Source organism: Hemiscyllium ocellatum, chromosome 1 (assembly GCF_020745735.1).
Source record: "Hemiscyllium ocellatum isolate sHemOce1 chromosome 1, sHemOce1.pat.X.cur, whole genome shotgun sequence".
Taxonomy (NCBI): domain Eukaryota; kingdom Metazoa; phylum Chordata; class Chondrichthyes; order Orectolobiformes; family Hemiscylliidae; genus Hemiscyllium; species Hemiscyllium ocellatum.
In genome coordinates this window covers 61,076,267-61,097,666 of record NC_083401.1, presented here as the reverse complement: position 1 = coordinate 61,097,666, position 21,400 = coordinate 61,076,267, and the positions used below count along the sequence as shown (strand labels likewise).

The 21,400-nt window shown below is 41.8% G+C and overlaps 1 protein-coding gene across 5 annotated transcripts in view; it reads right to left on the bottom strand.

Moving 5' to 3' along the window:
- tln1 (talin 1) overlaps positions 1-21,400 on the bottom strand; it is a 268,749-nt gene that overhangs the window by 161,103 nt on the left and 86,246 nt on the right. The window contains exon 3 of one of the 5 annotated variants that reach the window (XM_060820768.1): positions 8,145-8,250. The exons of the other annotated variants lie outside the window; for them this stretch is intronic. The gene's annotated coding sequence lies outside the window, so the exon portion shown is untranslated. The remainder of the gene's footprint in view (positions 1-8,144; positions 8,251-21,400) is intronic. 5 annotated transcript variants of the gene reach the window in all.

Genomic DNA, 21,400 nt, shown 5'->3' with positions numbered 1-21,400 from the left:
AATGATCATGACAGCCATTTTAGATTGACTTTTATTGAAAAATATTTTAGATCATTAAAGGTTCCAGATACTACAAACATATAATTGAAGTCAAAAGTTGATAGGCTAGATGCACTCTCCTGAATGTATACTTTTAAAAGCCAAGGTCTTACCACTGACCCTTGTATCACTTCACTCGTTATGTCATACAAAAAAGAAATTATCCATCTAGTGGTTAGCTAGGCATCTTGTGACTATGAGTAAAAAATGAGGTCTGCAGATGCTGGAGATCACAGCTGAAAATGTGTTGCTGGTTAAAGCACAGCATAAGCCCCTCATCAGGAATGAGGAGAGAGTAGCCAAGCAGGCTAAGATAAAAGGTAGGGAGGAGGGACTTGGGGGAGGGGCGATGGAGGTGGGATAGGTGGAAGGAGGTCAAGGTGAGGGTGATAGGCCGGAGTGGGGTGAGGGCGGAGAGGTCAGGAAGGAGATTGCAGGTTAGGAGGGCGATGCTGAGTTGAGGGAACCGACTGAGACAAGGTGGGGGGAGGGGAAATGAGGAAACTGGAGAAATCTGAATTCCAACCTTGTGGTTGGAGGGTTCCCAGGCGGAAGATGAGGCGCTCCTCCTCCAGCCGTCGTGTTGTTATGTTCTGCCGGTGGAGGAGTCCAAGGACCTGCATGTCCTCAGTGGAGTGGGAGGGAGAGTTAAAGTGTTGAGCCACGGGGTGGTTGGGTTGGTTGGTCCGGGCGGCCCAGAGGTGTTCTCTGAAGCGTTCCGCAAGTAAGCGGCCTGTCTCCCCAATCTAGAGGAGGCCACATCGGGTGCAGCGGATGCAATAGATGATGTGTGTGGAGGTACAGGTGAACTTGTGGCGGATATGGAAGGATCCCTTGGGGCCTTGGAGGGAAGTGAGTGTGGAGGTGTGGGTGCAAGTTTTACATTTCCTGCGGTCGCAGGGGAAAGTGCCGGGGGTGGAGGTCACACAGACATCTACTATAAACCGACTGACTCCCACAGCTACCTGGACTACACCTCCTCCCACCCTGCCCCCTGCAAAAACTCCATCCCATATTCCCAATTCCTTCGTCTCTGCCGCATCTGCTCCCAGTAGGACCAGTTCCAACACCGCACAGCCCAGATGGCCTCCTTCTTCAAGGACCGCAGATTCCCCCCAGACGTGATCGACGATGCCCTCCACCGCATCTCCTCCACTTCCCGCTCCTCCGCCCTTGAGCCCCGCTCCTCCAACCGCCACCAAGACAGAACCCCACTGGTTCTCACCTACCACCCCACCAACCTCCGCATACAACGTATCATCCACCGTCATTTCCGCCACCTCCAAACGGACCCCACCACCAAGGATATATTTCCCTCCTCTCCCCTATCAGCGTTCCGCAAGGACCACTCCCTTCGTGACTCCCTCGTCAGATCCACACCCCCCACCAACCCAACCTCCACCCCCGGCACCTTCCCCTGCGACCGCAGGAAATGTAAAACTTGCGCCCACACCTCTACACTCACTTCCCTCCAAGGCCCCAAGGGATCCTTCCATATCTGCCACAAGTTCACCTGTACCTCCACACACATCATCTATTTCATCCGCTGCACCCGATGTGGCCTCCTCTATATTGGGGAGACAGGCCGCTTACTTGCGGAACGCTTCAGAGAACACCTCTGGGCCGCCCGGACCAACCAACCCAACCACCCCGTGGCTCAACACTTTAACTCTCCTTCCCACTCCACCGAGGACATGCAGGTCCTTGGACTCCTCCACCGGCAGAACATAACAACACGACGGCTGGAGGAGGAGCACCTCATCTTCCACCTGGGAACCCTCCAACCACAAGGTTGGAATTCAGATTTCTCCAGTTTCCTCATTTCCCCTCCCCCCACCTTGTCTCAGTCGGTTCCCTCAACTCAGCACCGCCCTCCTAACCTGCAATCCTCTTCCTGACCTCTCCGCCCCCACCCCACTCCGGCCTATCACCCTCACCTTGACCTCCTTCCACCTATCCCACCTCCATCGCCCCTCCCCCAAGTCCCTCCTCCCTACCTTTTACCTTAGCCTGCTTGGCTACTCTCTCATATTCCTGATGAAGGGCTTATGCTCGAAACGTCGAATTCCCTATTCCTGAGATGCTGCCTGGCCTGCTGTGCTTTGACCAGCAACACATTTTCATCTTGTGACTATGCCAAATGTTACACCTTACATCACAAGCTTTTATTTTCCATAATAACCTTTGATATGTTACACCATCAAAAGCCTTCTGGAAATCCACAATTCCTCTTTCTCACAGCACATCATGTCTTCAACCAAACTTCAATGAATTGATTATTCATAATGTCAGTTTCACAAAACCACAGCAGACTTTGTTTGATTGCTACGTATTTTTCTAAGTGCCCTGCTATAACGACTTTAATATTTCCTTAACTTGTAGATTCTTGCTTTCTGTCTTTCAGTTAACATCTGGGATGTTCCATTCTCTGCCCCAAATTTAGGGAATTTTGGAAAATTAAAAGAAATTTTTTAAAAATTTATCCAAGAGATGTTGAAGGTGGTGGCTAGGTCAGCATAGTGTTTGAATTCCACCATGACAGTTGTGAAATTGAAACTTAATAAAATCTGAAATTAAAAGCTTGGTCTAACAGTGACTAAGTAACTACTGTCAATTGTCGTAGAAAAAAATCTGGTTCACTAAAGACTTTTGCATATCCCTTACTTCATTGGAGAAGTAGTTAATGAGTTGCATTCTTGAAGCACTGCAGTCCATGGAGGGAAGGTACACCCAGTGCCATTATGAGGGAAGCTCCAGGATTCCAGTCAACCAGTCAAGACGTGGTGATACATGGTGTCTGGGTTGGAGATAAATCACATGTAAATATGTTCACATGCATTTGTTGCCTCAGAATTTTTGAGATCGTTGGTTTGGAAGTCGCAATCAAAACAGCCAGAAAGTTGCTGCAGTGTATTTTGGAGATGGCATACATTACCATGGAAACAAAGCTGCAGCAAAGAAAGTGAAATACTGAAGACGCTGATTGAGTGCCAATCAAACGACATGCTTTATTCTGAACAGTATCAAACATCTTGCATGCTGTTGGAGCTACACCGACTCAGGCAAGAGGTAAATAGGCAGCAGGTACCCTGTTCATATTTGGCCTGATACCATGGGACTTGGCTCTGGTATCAATGTTGAGAACCCCTAGCTCAACACCTTCCTACAGTGTACCACCAGTATTGGCTTGGCAGCTGTAACATACGTTGAAATGTGAATAGAAAGGGAGTTACCACAGAATGTGTAGACACTCTGGTCTACCATTGTGGCTGCGGCTGTGCTGGCAGGACATGACATAGTGGTGTCTGGGAAATAGTTATACTTTCGATCAAGGACATCAGATTGTTGTTTGACTCTGCTGTGGAACACCTCTCCCATTTTTGGCACAAATCCTCATATGCTATTCAGAAGTATTATTTTTGATAGGGCTGTGCCTGCCATAGTTCCTTCAGGTGCTTAAGTCTATGCCAAATGACTTATGCAGTTTACCATCTTTCAGACTTTGCAGTGATCTTGATACACAGAACAGCTTCCATTTCAGAGGCAAGTTAGAATCAAGCACAGTGGGTCCAGAGGCACATCTTAAACCAGGTAAGGACAACTTATTCCCTTTCCTAAAATTCACTAGTGAACAAGTTTTTTTTTAAAAAGTATAACAATTAACAGTAGTTGGTCACTCTTAAACTAAGCTTTTAATTTCAGATTTTATTGAATTCAAAAATTTCACTAACTGCCACAGTAGAATTCAAACCCACTGCCCCCAGATCATTAGACTGGGTCTATGAATTACTAGCCTGGGTCTACGGATTACTAGCTCAGTGATATTATCATTATTAAAATCTCCACTTGGCAACTGTCTCACCACCCACTTGCTTTTATATCCTAAGATCAAGTCCATTAGGGCCAGGGGTCTAGTCAGTCCTGTAGCCAACAATTTGCTTTCCTGGCTGTTGTAATTTTTTTTTGAATCCCTTCCATTCCTGGATTTATTCCTGAAAAAGCACAAAATAATGGAGATGCCAAAAATTTTCCAAAACTATTCTAAATTAAGATTTATGCTTGGTATGTAAATATTGTACCTAACTGATAGCAAATGTGGAAACAGAGCTTGATTTTCTGACTATCAGCTAAGGTAGGACAGTTTGATGCATGGTTGATATAATCTTTGCATTGCAGGTTGAAACAAATAGTCAGCCTGTGAATCCTAAGTCTTCCAAATAAGACTGGCAAACATTCTGAGGGAGACTAAAGCTCACAAGCATTCAATAATTGAAATTAGAGTCTCCTGTTGACACTTTACAATTTAATTTCTGTTGCAGCTGACAGCCCACCCACTAGTGTACTGTGATAGCTTCTTCAAATTCACAGACAGGAGCACATTGGAATATTTTCATACAAATTGTTTAGCTATCCATCAGAGATGTACATATGCACTTTAGCTTATGACAAAAACGATATACACAGACAATTTGGACTTTGATAAGCTTCAACATTTGCTGACGATACCAAGAAAGAACTGCAGATGGTTTAAAACAGAGGTGGGGAACCTTTTCATGTTGGAAGGCCGCACTATGTTAGTTGTAATCTAATAAGGCCGCATCCAAGAAACTTCAATTATATATTCTTCAAAATTCACATTATTTTGTAAAAATCTAACTACTATGTACTAAATAAGTAAAAAAAAATGTTAATTCTAAATTTAACTAATCTTTTAATGACTTTGTTGTGACTGCTTTTTGTAGGAAAGTATTTGAATATTTGGTTGCAGCATGGAGGTCTGCAGTTTTAGCTGATCCTCTAGATGGGTATCCGTCATTTGTGATCTTAAGGGCGTCTTGATTTTGAGTAAGTAGGAGAATGTAGATTCGCAGCAATAAATGGGGATTATTTCGTTGAATTTTCTTTTACTCTCTTTTATTTTAAATACATTCATTTTAAGATTGAAACAAAATAATAAATGGATGAAAAAACATTAATAGAAAATAAAAGATTTGTCCTGCAAAATTTGGAGTCATTCAAAAGGCCACACACAATGGCCTAGAGGCCGCAGGTTCTCCACCCCTGGTTTAAAGCAATGCACCAAGCTAACAAGTGGCAAATCTAAGTTATTGTACTAAATATGAAGAAATACAGGGCAAAGAAATGGGAGCATGTACTCAAGTGGAAAGGCATTAAAAAAAAGGACAATGGAATTCACTTGGTCAGAAAATGGGCAGAAAAAGCCAAACTGCCGAACAGAACTGGACGCTATCAATATGTCAGAATGTACAAATGTATTTAAGTGATTCTAGATTCATACAAAACTTTAAGTAAGGGATCAACATTTGATATTAGTTTTATCAAGAGAAGTGTATTATTGGAGAGTTGCAGGAATTTAAAATGCTTTTGCCATAGAGGAAGGTTGAATCCAAGACCATTGTAACATTTAACAGAAAACTGGATAAAACAGTGGGGAATATATCTGGCTACAGGGAAACAGCAAATCAGTGGGATAGGTTTTATATTGCAGAAAAGAACTACAACAATGAAATTAGGCAAATGGCCTTCGTTTCTTTAAACTGTTTTGTACCAGTTCATGACTCTACTAGTGTTCACAATACCAATAAAAAGCTACATGAAAAATCTGAATATCAAACAACTATTAATTCACCATCCGAGCCACTTGTACATTGCATTCACTGTCGTATTAGTGATAACATTTTGGCATGTACAACATTCCCTTAGCTGAACTAAACTTGCTGGACATTCTAAAGCCAAAGGCCAGTAAAATAGACTTTCCTGGAACAAAAACAGAGTGTTGAAGAAACTCAGGGCTGATAGCATCTGTAGAGAGAGTTAATGTTTCAAGTCCCAACAATCCTTCATCAGAATATAATTTACCAGGTCTTTCCGGTTACCCATCATGGTCACAATTTACTTCAGCACTTTTGCCAGTTGCGCAGAATTAGGAGTCAGCCAAATAAGTATAGCACTAAGCAAAATGAAAATTAAGTAGCATTTGTTCACGCACCTGTAAAATGCAACTGAATGTGTTGACTCCTCATTTGAAGTTAAGCCCTTTTGCTAGAGCTTCACTATGAACAGCATTCAATCCATTATACAACTAAGCAGAATATGTCATTTCAGTCAGAGGGTAGTGGGCCATCCATTGCTTTTCATATTGATCCTCTTATAACAAATCAAATCAGCCTTTCTTTACATTCAGAGTAAAATTAAACCCTTCAATGATTTTCAGAGTTGACCCCCACGATTCCTTTTTGAAACCAGACTTTTCGAATAAACAATCCCAGACACCAGTTTGGGTCTTAAACAAACATAGTAATTTATTAACAAGCAGAGCAAAATTGAAACAAAATAATCTAATTGGTCTATGCTTTTAACCCAAAAACCTATGTTTTCAGACCCTTTTAAACAAAAGGCAAACAAATGCAGTCGAAGGATAAATAAAAAGAAAATGATACGTAATCTGGTCAGATTACTTAAAATGGTTTTCACAATGCATTATTCCATAGGCATAGATGATGGTTTCTTGGTTGATTTTCTGAAGATGCCAACATGGTCACCTTTACAGTCCACTCAGATAAAGGCTTTAATACGTGTAATTTGTTTCCCTATTTTCTGAGCTTCCAAGAACTGCTCATAGAAGTTTAGGCAGAGAGCTGTCAAATCTTCATGCATTAATAGCCAGATTCCTTACCATAGGAAACAACGTCAAAAAATGAATACAAATGCTGACCACTTCCTGACATGAGGTGGTGGTGCCGGTTTTGGAATGGGGTGGACAAAGTTAAAAATTATACACCACCAGGATATAGTCCAACAGTTCCTGATAGACTGACCACCACCTCCACAAGACCCCACATACCATTTAGCACCTGGCACTTGCTTGAACATGGGCTTTTTCCAGACCTGCTGGAACCTATTCTCAGGTACTGACCTTGTTAATAGCTAACGTCTGCTCTATGTTTAAACAGAATGATCATCCTCAGTAACAAAGCATCTGCTGATCCTTCAGATCAGAAACCAATTTAGATTAGTTTTTTTTAGATTAGATTACTTACAGTGTGGAAACAGGCCCTTCGGCCCAACAAGTCCACACTGACCCGCCGAAGCGCAACCCACCTATACCCTTACTTTACCCCTTACCTAACACTACGGGCAATTTAGCATGGTCAATTCACCTGACCCGCACATCTTTGGACTGTGGGAGGAAACCATGCAGAGACGGGGAGAACATGCAAACTCCACACAGTCAGTCGCCTGAGGCGGGAATTGAACCCGGGTCTCTGGCGCTGTGAGGCAGCAGTGCTAACCACCGTGCCACTGTGCCGTCCAAAAATTTGAGGCCTGATCTCTCAAATAAACAGAGCTTTTTTTTGCTCAGCTTTCCCTTTAACACAAACGCAAATGTGTTGCTGGTCAAAGCACAGCAGGTTAGGCAGCATCTCAGGAATAGAGAATTCGACGTTTCGAGCATAAGCCCTTCATCAGGAATGAAGGGCTTATGCTCGAAACGTCGAATTCTCTATTCCTGAGATGCTGCCTAACCTGCTGTGCTTTGACCAGCAACACATTTGCAGCTGTGATCTCCAGCATCTGCAGACCTCATTTTTTACTTTAACACAAACGGTCACTCACAATCCAAAAGTCATTGAATTGAAGTCAATTAGTTGACAAATCAGAATTGAAGAAAGAATAAAGTAATAATCATGAAAATTTAGTAAGGACTCTGCAACATTTATATTTTAGCGATATTAGTAGAAATGCACCAGTTGGTTGCAGTTCATGAACACTAATGATTTATACATGGAGGATGTAGATAAAAGTGAATTTGTCTCAATGATCTAAGGCTCCAGTCAGTCTCAAATTTGTTTTGAAATTTGCTGCTTAGTTATTAGAAAACTCATTGAAATTCTGACTACTGCCTATAATTAGTTTTCAACTAATTCATATCTTCCTTAGCGGAAACTGTTCTCTGCTTCAACTCATTATTTTGTCTTCCATCAGTGAGTCAAAATTTCCCCACAAGATTTTAAACATATCAATGAAGTCAGAAGTTCAGAAATAATACAATTAAGAAAAAGAACAAACATTAAATATGGCACCTTAAAGTGTGTCTTCAATATGTCCCAGAGTGATTTAAAGCCGATTTATCAGTTTGGAAGTGCAGTCGCTTAACCAGGCATCAGATATTTTTAAAAAAGTAGGAATCTGCACATAATCATGAACAACACAGCACTGAGAAACCACATATACAAAGATTACAAACAGATCTATATTTGGCGATACTTGATAATTCAGGAACTTAACTTTTAGAGAATTTACAAAACGATCTGTACTGAAAAACATGTGACTTTCTAATTTAACCTTCAGAGTACTTCCCTCTAAATCATAAAGTGCTGAGGGAGATAGAAGGGGAAGAGAGCAGCATGGAGAAAGTGAGGACTGCAGATGCTGGAGATCAGAGCTGAAAATGTGTTGCTGGAAAAGCGCAGCAGGTCAGGCAGCATCCAAAGAGCAGGAGAATCGACGTTTCAGGCATGAGCCCTTCTTCAGGAATGAGAAAAGTGTGACAAGCAGGCTAAGATAAGAGGTAGGGAGGAGGGACTTGGGGGAGGGGCATTAGAAATGCGATAGGTGGAAGGAGGTCAAGGTAGGGGTGATAGGCTGGAGTGGGGGTGGGGGCGGAGAGGTCAGGAAGAAGATTGCAGGTTAGGAAGGCGGTGCTGAGTTTGAGGGATTTGACTGAGACAAGGTGAGGGGAGGGGAAATGAGGAAACTGGAGAAATCTGAGTTCATCCCTTGTGGTTGGAGGGTTCCTAGGCAGAAGATGAGGCACTCTTCCTCCAGCCATCGTGTTGCTATGGTCTGGCAATGGAGGAGTCCAAGGACTTGCATGTCCTTGGTGGAGTGGGAGGGGGAGTTAAAGTGTTGAGCCACGGGATGGTTGGGTTGGTTGGTCCGGGTGTCTCAGAGGTGTTCTCTGAAACGTTCCGCAAGTAGGCGGCCTGTCTCCCCAATATAGAGGAGGCCACATCGGGTGCAGCGGATGCAGTAAATGATGTGTGGAGGTGCAGGTGAATTTGTGGCAGATATGGAAGGATCCCTTGGGGCCTTGGAGGGAAGTAAGGGGGGAGGTGTGGGCGCAAGTTTTGCATTTCTTGCGGTTGCAGTGGAAGGTGCCGGGAGTGGAGGTTGGGTTGGTGGGGGGGTGTGGACCTGACGAGGGAGTCACGGAGGGAATGGTCTTTTCAGAATGCTGATAGAGGAGGGGAGGGAAATATATTTCTGGTGGTGGGGTCCGTTTGGAGATGGCGGAAATGACGACGAATGATACGACGTATATGGAGGTTGGTGGAGTGATAGGTGAGGACCAGTGGGGTTATGTCCTGGTGGCGATTGGAGGGACGGGGCTCAAGAGCGGAGGAGCAGGAAGTGGAGGAGATGCGGTGGAGGGTGATGGGAGGGATGGGGCTCAAGGGCGGAGGAGCAGGATGATTGGAGGGACAGGGCATCTCCACCGCATCTCCTCCAATTGCCACCAGGACATAACCCCACTGGTCCTCACTTACCACCCCACCAACCTCCATATACATCGTATCATCCGTCATCATTTCCGCCACCTCCAGACGGACCCTACCACCAGAAATATATTTCCCTTCCCTCCCCTATCAGCGTTCTGAAAAGACCACTCCCTCCGTGACTCCCTTGTCGTCATGTCCACACCCCCACCAACCCAACCTCCACTCCCGGCACCTTCCCCTGCAACCGCAAGAAATGCAAAACCTGCGCCCACACCTCCCCCCTTACTTCCCTCCAAGGCCCCAAGGGATCCTTCCATATCCGCCATAAATTCACCTGCAGCTCCACACACATCATTTACTGCATCTGCTGCACAAGATGTGGCCTCCTCTATATTGGGGAGACAGGCCGCCTACTTGCGAAACGTTTCAGAGAACACCTCTGAGACACCCGGACCAACCAACCCAACCACCCCGTGGTTCAACACTTCAACTCCCCCTCCCACTCCACCAAGGGCATGCAGGTCCTTGGGCTTCTCCATCACCAGACCATAGCAACACAACGGCTGGAGGAAGAGTGCCTCATCTTCCGCCTAGAAACCCTCCAAACACAAGGGATGAACTCAGATTTCTCCAGTTTCCTCATTTCCCTTTCCCCCACCTTGTCTCAATCAAATCCCTCAAACTCAGCACCACCTTCCTAACCTGCAATCTTCTTCCTGACCTCTCCGGCCCCACCCCGGCCCATCACTCCCACCTTGACCTCCTTCCACCTATCGCATTTCCAATGCCCCTCCCCTAAGTCCCTCCTCCCTACCTTTTATCTTAGCCTGATGGACACACTTTCCTCATTCCTGAAGAAGGGCTCATGCCCGAAACATTGATTCTCCTGCTCTTTGGATGCTGCCTGACCTGCTGCGCTTTCCAGCAACACATTTTCATAAGACAGCAGCATGGACTGGTACCTTTATTGGTCAGTGCATTGAGTTTAGGAGTTGGGAGATCATATTGCAGTTGTACAGGACATTGGTTCGGCACTATTGAAATACTGCTTTTAATTCTGGTCTCCCTGCTTTAGGAAGGATGCTGTGAAACTTGAAAATCTTTTCTGAACCCTTTCGAGGATGTTGCGAGGGTAGGACAGTTTGAACTAAAGGGAGAGGCTGAATGGACGGAGGCTATATTCCTTTGAGCGTCAGAGGCTGAGGGACAACCTTGTAGAGGTTTATAAAATCACGAGGCATGGATAGGGTAAATATCCTTTCCTCAGGATAGAGTCCAAAATTAGAGTGCATAGGTTTAAGGTGAGAGGGGTAAGATTTAAAAGGGACCTAAGGGACAACGTTTTTACACACAGGGTGATGCATGTATGAAATGAGCGGGCAGAGAAAATGGTGGAGGCTGGTACAATTACAACATTTAAAAATGTATCTGGATGGATACATGAATAGGAAGGGTTTAAAGGGATATAGGCCAAATGTTGGCAAATGGGACTAGATTAAGTTAGGATATCTGGTCGGCATGGGCGAGTTGGACTAAAGAGTCTTTTTCAGTGCTATATATTTCTATGACTCTATGAATGGTCTGTCTCTATGCTAGATTTTCCATGTAATTTAAAGATCATGCTACAGAATAGTTTAAAAAGTAATTCAAGTACAAGACAGTGACTGACAGCTATTTTCCTCCCCAGAAATTTTATCTTTGAACTTCAACTTGGTTGGCACTTTCTCTGAAAACAAATTATTTTCAAGACTTTGGTCATTCTTAACACATGTTATGGAGAAGAATGTTAATGTATTTCAACTATGTATTGTTCAAGGATCCAAATACCACTATTCTTTGTACCCTCCTGAATACCAGGACTGTTCAGATACATTGTGTAGCTTTTCATGCAACTTCTCAAATTTTAAATTTACTGGACTCCAGTACATACACATTCTTAGTGGGAATGGAGCAAATAAGTCAGGCATAGTGAGCAAGTGAGTATTTTGCAATGTAATCTTTGGAAGATTAAATGGCAATTTTCTAACACTGGCAGCTGCAGTGAATTATTGCAAATGTCAGCGTACCAGACTCTAGAGTGTTCAAAACCATAAAAGGACACTATTGCACAAACAGAAGTGCTTTGTTAAATTAACCTATTTATTTACTTACCCTCACAGCTACGAAGAGGATGAAACAATACAAAGTTGTGAACAGGGTACTAGATTTACTTTTGAAAATGGTATTGGATTTAAAAGATGATTTACATTCTATTGCTGTATTCTGAAATAGTTTACAATAATCTAATCATCTGGAATCTCCATCATCTCGATTATGACACCTCATCCTTTCTTGAAGTCTTGCCATATGGCCATAATTCCCACTACCTGTCCCATCCAAGTGGCAGTGTTAGTGGGCCCTGTTCACATCACAAAATGGCCCTTCCATCTACTGCTCAGATATTTTCTGGTCCAGTGAGCATCTTGTTAGAGCTTCTTACCATGTCCTCAATATTCTCCGAATCCACTGTACCCCAAAACCTCTTCAAAAGATTTAGGAATGTACCAATGTTGAAACCTAACCACAACTATGCTTTACTAGCTCATGCTGGATCCTTGATCTTTCATTTACCATGGTCTGCTAGAACCATTAACTTTTTCAGTCCCTCTGATCAACCTAACGTGCTTTTATTCCTGTAAAAACATCAACTCTCTCTTGCCAAACCTCATGTATGACCTTGACCTTTGTACACTTTCATCTAAGAAAGTTTAATGGTTAAATTCTTTTGCATTATCTGAACTAGTGATAGATGACAAAACGTGCCATCTGACCTGTCAAATGGAACGGTGACTGTATGGTCTTAAAAGCATCTTGGGTTGTTGAGAGACCAAGAATCAGCTCCAAATTTTCCATCCTAGTATCACACTGCATAAAAAGGTCTGCGAACGTAGCAAATTTACTTTCACTATTAGTTAGCTGAATTGCCCTTAAGGACCATGAGCTGGTACAAAATTTCAGGAAGCCATAAAAAACAAACTGAAGTGGTTTGCATTATTGTGGGGAACAAACATTGGGCAGTGAACAGAGAGCTGCTTCAATGGTAAGGCTCTTCATATATTGCTGAAATGATATACTTACACTTTTAACACCAAATCGCATTCATATTTTCCACATCAATTCTATCCAAATGCAAATCAATATTGTTTCATTTCCTGTTGTGTTTTAAGCTGAAGACCTAAATGCATCTTTCTATGTAGCAACTAACAAACAAAATAGAGTGCATACTATTCCTTCAGAAATTTCCACAATATAATTTCAGCACATAAAATGAAAAATCCTACTGTCTGAGCATTACGTTATTCAGAACACCAATAAGTTCAGTTAGGAATATCAATAATAGTAGCCACCTTCTTCTGTTGCAGAACTGCCTCAATTTTTTTTTAATATTGCCATCCTACACTGGGCCATTCCCTGGAATGGTCCAGTTGTAGGAAATTATTTTAACAGCAACTGTACATTCAAAGATTGTTAGAAATCTTTTACTGCAAACTGAATGATTCTGAAAAAACATAAATGTCATTAAGTAACCTCAAACTCCAAACCTTTCCTTCTCAAGTAATAGCGACTATAACTTTAATGTACAGGGAACAAATAGAAATTATTTATTATCTGAATTAACCAAGGATGATGCATACACAAGCCTTTGTCAGAATTAGCATGTAACTAATTTGTACAGAGAAGCTAAAATGTTAAGAGTTCTGTTTGCTATTTGCCAAGTTGAAATCATTTACATTACATGCATATTAATAGAAGCAGGGATGGAAGTTTAGTCAAACCACTTTTAGCAGTCACAATTTGAGCTTCCTGAGGTGCTGCACATTATCTGATTAAGTCGCCTATTTAAATTCAAAAAGATATATCCAAGATATGCTTATATCTGTACACCTAAATACATGAGACAATGTCTTCATGTTGAGATCTGATAACATATTTTAACCACAAAAGCACAAGTTTAAAAGAGTAAAGTTCAACTCTAGCTTTCTCAATTACTAAGTTTTTCTGAAATTTCACATACTATATTTACAGAACAGTGCACACAAAGTCTTACACTGAAGCCTCAGAGCTAATTACATTTTCAGAAGTTATGCTAAATGTATTTAATAATTTCTACATAATATCAGCTATATTTTGACAAGAGAGACAACAGCAATGTTTAAAATCTATCGGGATGGTGGTTACACAGTTACTTGGGACAGAAGCATTCGCTTTGTGTTACATATAATCAAATTTCCATTTTAGGCACTCTAGAAGAAACTATGTATTTGGCAAGAGAATGTCAGTTCTTGCACTGCATTAGTTTTGGCTCCCCACTCCAGTTATAAATTAGCAGCCCTCTGAATGCTGGAAATGAAAGTATTTAGGGTCAAACGTGCAGAAAGGGAAAGGGGGAGTAGAGGAAATAAAAAGTTGCAAGTTTAAAAGCAGTTTATTATTTTAGTTTGCATTTTAATTGTACCATTTGAGTGAACAATGTCATCTTTGAATCTAGACTCAATACGTATTGTAGACACAATGTTCAGCTGTAACACAAGTATCTAAGGAAAACAAATACAAAGCAAAAAGATTCAAGATCTCAGTAAAACACATGTTTGTCAAGGCACTACTCAATTCAAGATAAAAGCTCCTTTTATCGCTCCTAAATCATTTCATGCAAAAAAAAAGGTTTCTAGCCGGGAAAAGGTGAACTGCTGCATATACAATTAATCAGGTGCAGTCAATAAATGTTGGCTAGCCAGCGACACCCACATCCCATGAGTCAATAAAAAAAGGTATAAAAAGCATTCCTTTAATGACATAATCTAAGCTGTGGTCACGTTGGCGTTGGACTGGTGTGTGTTGCTGGAAAAGCGCAGCAGGTCAGGCAGCATCCAAAGAGCAGGAGAATCGACGTTTCGGGCATGAGCCCTTCCTGAAGAAGGGCTCATGCCCAAAACATCAATTCTCCTGCTCTTTGGATGCTGCCTGACCTGCTGCGCTTTTCCAGCAACACATTTTCAGCTCTGATCTCCAGCATCTGCAGTCCTCACTTTCCCCTCGTTGGACTGGAGTGGACAAAGCTTAAAAATCACAACACCAGGTTACAGTCTAACAGGTTTATTTGGAATTACTAGGTTTCACAGCATTGCTCCTTCACCAGGTAGCTGTGGAGCAGGATCATAAGACACAGAATTTATAGCAAAAGATTAGTGTCCTGCAACTGAAATGATAAATTCTTAAAATGATCTGAAAGCTAATATTTTGAAATAAACCTGTTGGACTATAACCCTGGTGTTGTGAGATTTTTAACATAAGGTCGGTGAAGTTGTGGATACTGACGAAGGATGTAGTAGGTTACAGACAGACATAGATAAGCTGCAGAGCTGGGCTGAGAGGTGGCAAGTGGAGTTTAATGTGGACAAGTGAGAGGTGATTCACTTTGGTCGGAGTAACCGGAATGCAAAGTACTGGCTAATGGTAATATTCTTGGTAGTGTCGATGAGCAGAGAGATCTCGGTGTCCAGGTACACAGATCCTTGAAAGTTGCCACCCAGGTTGACAGGGTTGTTAAGAAGGCATACGGTATTTTAGCTTTTATTAACAGAGGGATCGAGTTCCGGAACCATGAGGTTATGCTACAGCTGTACAAAACTCTAGTGCGGCCGCACTTGGAATATTGTGTGTAGTTCTGGTCACCACATTATAAGAAGAATGTGGAAGCTTTGGAAAGGGTGCAGAGGAGACTTACTAGGATGTTGCCTGGTATGGAGGGAAGGTCTTATGAGGAAAGGCTGATGGACTTGAGGGTGTTTTCGTTAGAGAGAAGAAGGTTGAGAGGTGACTTAATAGAGACATAGAAGATAATCAGAGGGTTAGATAGGGTGGACAGGGAGAGCCTTTTTCCAAGTATGGTGACGGCGAGCACGAGGGGACATAGCTTTAAATTGAGGGGTGATAGATATAGTACAGATGTCAGAGGTGGTTTCTTTACTCAGAGTAGTAAGGGTATGGAATGCTTTGCCTGCAACGGTAGTAGATTCACCAACTTTAAGTCCATTTAAGTCATCATTGGACAAGCATATGGACGTACATGGAATAGTGTAAGTTAGATGGGCTTCAGATCGGTATGACAGGTCAGCGCAACATCGAGGGCCGAAGGGCCTGTACTGCGTTGGAATGTTCTATGTTCTATAATCCAAGATGGCAGAAGAATTTCTATCTCTAAAGCACAATTTGATGAAAACAAGAGTTCCTCAATTAAGAAAATATGACCATGTCATTTTTACAGTTTGGCACATAATGCCTCAACTGTATAGAATGCTGTTTTCACCCGGTGACACGACACAAGGACTATTCTGTGCTTCTGAATGCTCCTGATCATGGGGCTCAGAGAATTGGGTCTTTAACAATGCAGTCCCATCTCTGCTGCAGTGCAGTTCTTTTCCAGAGTATTCCTAATGACTGAACTGTATCTCTACAGACTGCAGTTTAAACTAATCAAAAGACAAAACCCATCTCTTTTTAAATGATAAAATTCATTGTTAATAATTTAAACAGCCATTTTCAGTAGGAATCATCTAAATTTTGGAAGATCTGCCACTATGAACATCGTTCCCTGCAAAAGTCGAACATGCACGATTCAAAAGGACAGACAAAATTGATGCAAGTTGTTTTGATAATAAAAATATTAGGGGAATACATCAAACTAATCCAAAAAGGGATTAAAAATTGAAATTATTTCGAGGACATGTGGTGGTACTAATTTGGAAAGTGCACCGTCTCTAGTTTAAACAGAAGTGAAAATGTAGGAGCCTAGCTGTAGATAACAGAAGTACCACACAAACTAATTTAAGCATTATCCAAATGAGAAATACAAATTTTCCATTAAGTAAAAGAAACCACATATCAAAACAAATTCTTATGGTGCACATAACCTTGTTTTGGCAATTATGGACTGCAAGAGTGCAAGCAAAGTCATTTGCACAATGAACAATGCCGTCCTAGCTAAATTTCCCAATTGGTCATTAAGTTCCTCTGTTACAATGTCTTAATATTTACAAAGTGTACAACAGGATTAAGATTGCGGAAGTTAAGTGGAATATATCCAAAACACTCAACATTGCATAGGGAGGGAATACCTAAGGTTGTATGACTAGACTGTTAATCTGGAGACCAGGTTCAAATCCTGCCATGGCAGATGGTAGAATTTAAATTTAATAAAAATTTGGATAACTAATGAAATGTTAAAGAATCCATTGTCGATTGTCAGAAAAACCCGCTTCATTCATTAATGTTCTTTAGGAAAGGAAACAGTGATCCTACATAACTGCCCTATGGGCCATTAGGGATAGACAATAAATGGTGGCCTAGCTAGTAACGCCCTCATCCTGTGAATGAATGAAGAAAGCGGAATAGCGTAAGTTAGTTACTTGATATTGTATCAGCGATCAAAAACAGAAGGATATTGCTACATGTGATTTAGGTAAGGGAATTCAGAAGTTAGCGGTGGAGGAGCCTCAGCTGATGCACTTGTCAAACAATGCCTTTGCAGTTTGTGTAAATGAAAGCAACTACTGCAAGGCACATAAGCAAACGGAGTTGGGGCTTTCAAAACAAATTTAATAAGCAGGACAGTACACTTAGGGAGATGGAGACTGTTCTATGAAAGCATGAATACAGCCCTGAAGGCTGTGTGCCTTCAGGAGAACATCTCTCCAGGGCTGAAGAGGAACTTGGTGTGGGAAGGGAAGGATCAGTAGTTGTGGTCCACATGGATACAAATGTCGAGTAAGATTAAGAAAGTGATTCTGCTAAGGGAATATGAATAGCTAAGAACTAAATTAAAAACCTTAAGCACAAAGACAATAGTGTACAGATGATAATCTGAGCCAGAAGCTAATCAAGCATAGGGCTCAACGATTCAAATGACCATAAGGCCAGAAATTAGGCTATTCAGCCCATCAAGTCTGCTCTGCCATTCAATCATGGCTGATAAATGTCTCAACCCATTCTCCCCATAATCTTTGATCCCCTTCTTACTCAAGAACCTATCCATCTCAGTCTTAAATATACTCAATGACCTAGCCTCTACAACCTTCTGTGGCAATAAATTCCATCGATTCACAACTGGAGCTGCTGAAGAAGTTTCTCCTCATTTCCATTCTAAAAGGTCTTCCCTTTCCTTTAAGACTGTGCCCTCAGTTCCTAGTCTCTCCTACCAATTGATGCATCTTTCCAACATCTATTCTGTCCAGACCATTCAGCATTCAGATTATCTCAATTAGATCCCCCCACATCCTTCTACACTCCACCGATATAAACCTATAATCCTCAAAACTTTCCTCATAAGTTAAGCTCTTCATTCTTAGGAACATTATAGTGAACCTCCCCTGTACATGCTCCAGGGACAGTACATTCTTCCTGAGATATGGGGCCCAAAACTGCACACAGTACTCCAAACATGGTCTGACCAGAGCCTTATACAGCTCAAAAATACATCCCTACTTTTATATTCAAGTCCTCTCAAAATAAATGCCATCATTGAATTTCCCTTCCTAACTGCAGTCTCTACCTGCAAGTTTACCTTGAGAGAATCCTGGACAAGAACTCCCAAATCTCTTTGCACTTCACACTGCTGAATTTTCTCCCCATTTAGAAAAATAGTCCATGCCCCTTTTATTCCCAAAATGCATGACCTCACACTTTCTCAAGTTGTACTCCATCTGCCACTTCTTTGCCCACTCTCCTAACCTGTCCAAATCCTTCTGCAGCCTTCCCACTTCCTCAATGCTACCTGTCCTTCTACCTATCTTTGTATCATTTGCAAACTTAGCCAGAATGCCCTTAGTTCCTTCATAGAGATCATTAAATACAAAGTGAAAGGTTGCGGTCCCAATACTGACACTCGTGGAACACAACTTGTCAGTAGGTGCCATTCTGAGAAGGACCCTTTAAACCCCACACTCTGCTTTCTGCCAGGCAGCCAATCTTCTATCCATGCTAGCACCTTGCCTCTGATACCACAGGGTCAAGATTATAGTAGTGCTGAAAAAGCACAGCAGGTGAGGCATCATCCAAGGAACAGGAAAATTGACATTTCGGGCAAATGTGACACCACAAGCCCTTATCTTACTCAGTAGCCTCCTGTGCAACAACTTGTCAACGGCTTTCTTGAAGCCCAGGTAGATAACATCCATTGGCTCTCCTTAGTCTAACCTGCTCATTGCTTTCACAAAGAATTCTAGCAGATTTGCCAGACAGGACCTCCCCTTGATGAAACCATGCTGACTTTGCCACATTTTACTATACACATCCAAGTATTCAGAAATCTTATCCATCACAACGGATTCCAGAATCTAACCCATACCAGATATTGGGCTAACCATACATAATGTTTCGTCTTTTGTCTTAATCCCTTTTTAAACAGGGATATTTACGTTAGAGATTTTCCAGTCCCCTGGGACCCTCCCTGATTCCACAGATTCCTGAAAAGGCCACCACTAGCGCCTCCATTATCTCTTCAGCGATCTCCCTTAGAACTCAAGGGTGTAGTCCATCTGGTCCAGGTTATTTATCCACTTTCAGGCCATTCAGTTTTTCTTGCACCTTCCCCTTGGTGATGGCCACCACTCAGCTCTGCCCCCTCACTCTCTTTAATCAAAAATTCAAATGGGAGAAGTGGGTTTCAAATCATGAAGCACAGGTGTCAGTCCAAGGCAAAGAAAACAGGTTTTCACCTAATCTACACTAAAGCCAGGGTTCAGGCAAATTACATTACTAGATAAATAGGACTGTAGGGAGACCATAAAACTAAATATTGGTTAGTGACTATGGCACAGGTGGCAAATGGGAGAATAGGAGATTCATGCCAAGAAACTTGGAAGTTAACAGAACAAAAGATGACAAAACAATAGTGCAGTGCAGTATACAAATAATGATAACCAAGGTGTGAGTGAGACAGACAAAACATTCAAATATAAGAGACACCCAGCAAACAGCAAAGACTGTCTGTGTGGAGTTTGCACATTCTCCCAGTGTCTGCGTGGGTTTCCTCCGGGTGGTCCGGTTTCTTCCCACAGTTCAAAAATGTGCAGGTTAGGTGAATTGGTCATGCTAAATTGCCTGTAGTGTTAGGTGAAGGGATAAATGTAGGGGACTGGATCTGGGTGGGTTGCACTTCAACAGGTCAGTGTGGATTTGTCGGGCCAAAGGGCCTGTTTCCACACTAAGTAATCTAATATGGTAAACAGATAGCATTCTCAGCATTCTCAACGAGATTGATGAATTGGTAGTAAAGACAGAATCAAATGGTTTTGGTAAATATGTATTTGTGATAACTATAAAGGTGGCCAAGACTGGGACCTTAACATTTACAGGTACAAGACATTCAGGTAGCTCCAAAGAAAAATGAGATGAGGCAATTCTGCAAGTAAAGAATAAGACCAGCGCAGTTGCACAAATTATCTTAGGTTTGAGGATCGAGATGTAGAAATACTTAGGGTGGATAAAAGAAATAAAGCAAGAAAGTCACTGGAGGGAGTATCTAGAGGCCCGTTAACAGAAACTACAACGTAGCATAATATAGTAATCAAGAAAAATTGATGATTTGAAAGAATGGAGCTCAACAATTTTCATATGAATTCAAAAAACCCAAATCGACAGAAGTAGCCAGGAGGATGACTTCTATTTCAACGCTCTCATCAGAGATGGTTTCTTTGAATAATAGTGAGAGACAATTGGGGTGTGGGTTTTAATAGACCTGATGCATGCAATAAAGACAGGACTAATTAATGGCCTCAGTAAACGATCCTGAGTAAATGTGAACATAACATGATAGAATGCTACTTTCAGAATGCCCCTTTTAGTTTGTGAAGAATAAATATAAACTCTCTAGTTTTAACTTAATAAAGACAAGTTCAAGAGAAGACAGAGTACAAGATAGAATTTCCTAAACTGGACTGGGAATTAGGACAAAAGGTAAAATCGTATAGAAGCAGTGTCAGGCAGTTAAAGAGATAATAGGAGTCACAAAGATATATTCCACTGAGAAAAATAAAGACAAAAAGAATGCATCTTTACTGAATTAAGAATAATATCAAATTGAAAGGTGAACAAGGCTATGCAAATTAGTCAGCCAGAAGATTTTTTTTTAAGAAAAACACTGAAGTGTAATGAAAGGAGAAATTAGACTATGAGAGTGGACTAGCAACACAAAAACAGATACTAAAAACTTTCACAAATAAATACAATATAAATGAAATGCTGTCTATATTTGCATCCAGATCATTTATATAAGTGACAAACAAAAGTGGATCCAGAGCCTGTGGAATACTGCTGGTCACAGACCTCCTACCCAAATTAACCCTCTATCACCACCCTCTGTCTCTTACAATAAAGCCAATTTTGATTCTAATTGGCAAGCTCATCCTGAATCGTTCGTGACCTAACTTTGCTAACTAGTCTACAATGCAGAAACGTAAAGGCTTCACAAAGGTCCAAGCAAATGACGTCAATTGCTCTGCCCTCAATAAAGTCTATCAAGTTTGCAAGACACGATTTCCCTCTCACAAAGCCATACTGATTATCCCTAATCAATCCTTACCTCGCTAAATGCAAGTAAATCATATCTATCCGTATCACCTCCAACAGTTTATACACCATTGATGTCAGGCTCTCGGGCCCATAGCTCTCAGGCTTCTCCTTACAGCCTCTTAAATGAAGAGGCAACAGTAGCCACCCTGTAGCACATCACCCATATTTATAGACAATACAAATATTTCTGCTGGGAGCCCTGTAATTTCCTCCCTAAATTCCCACAATGT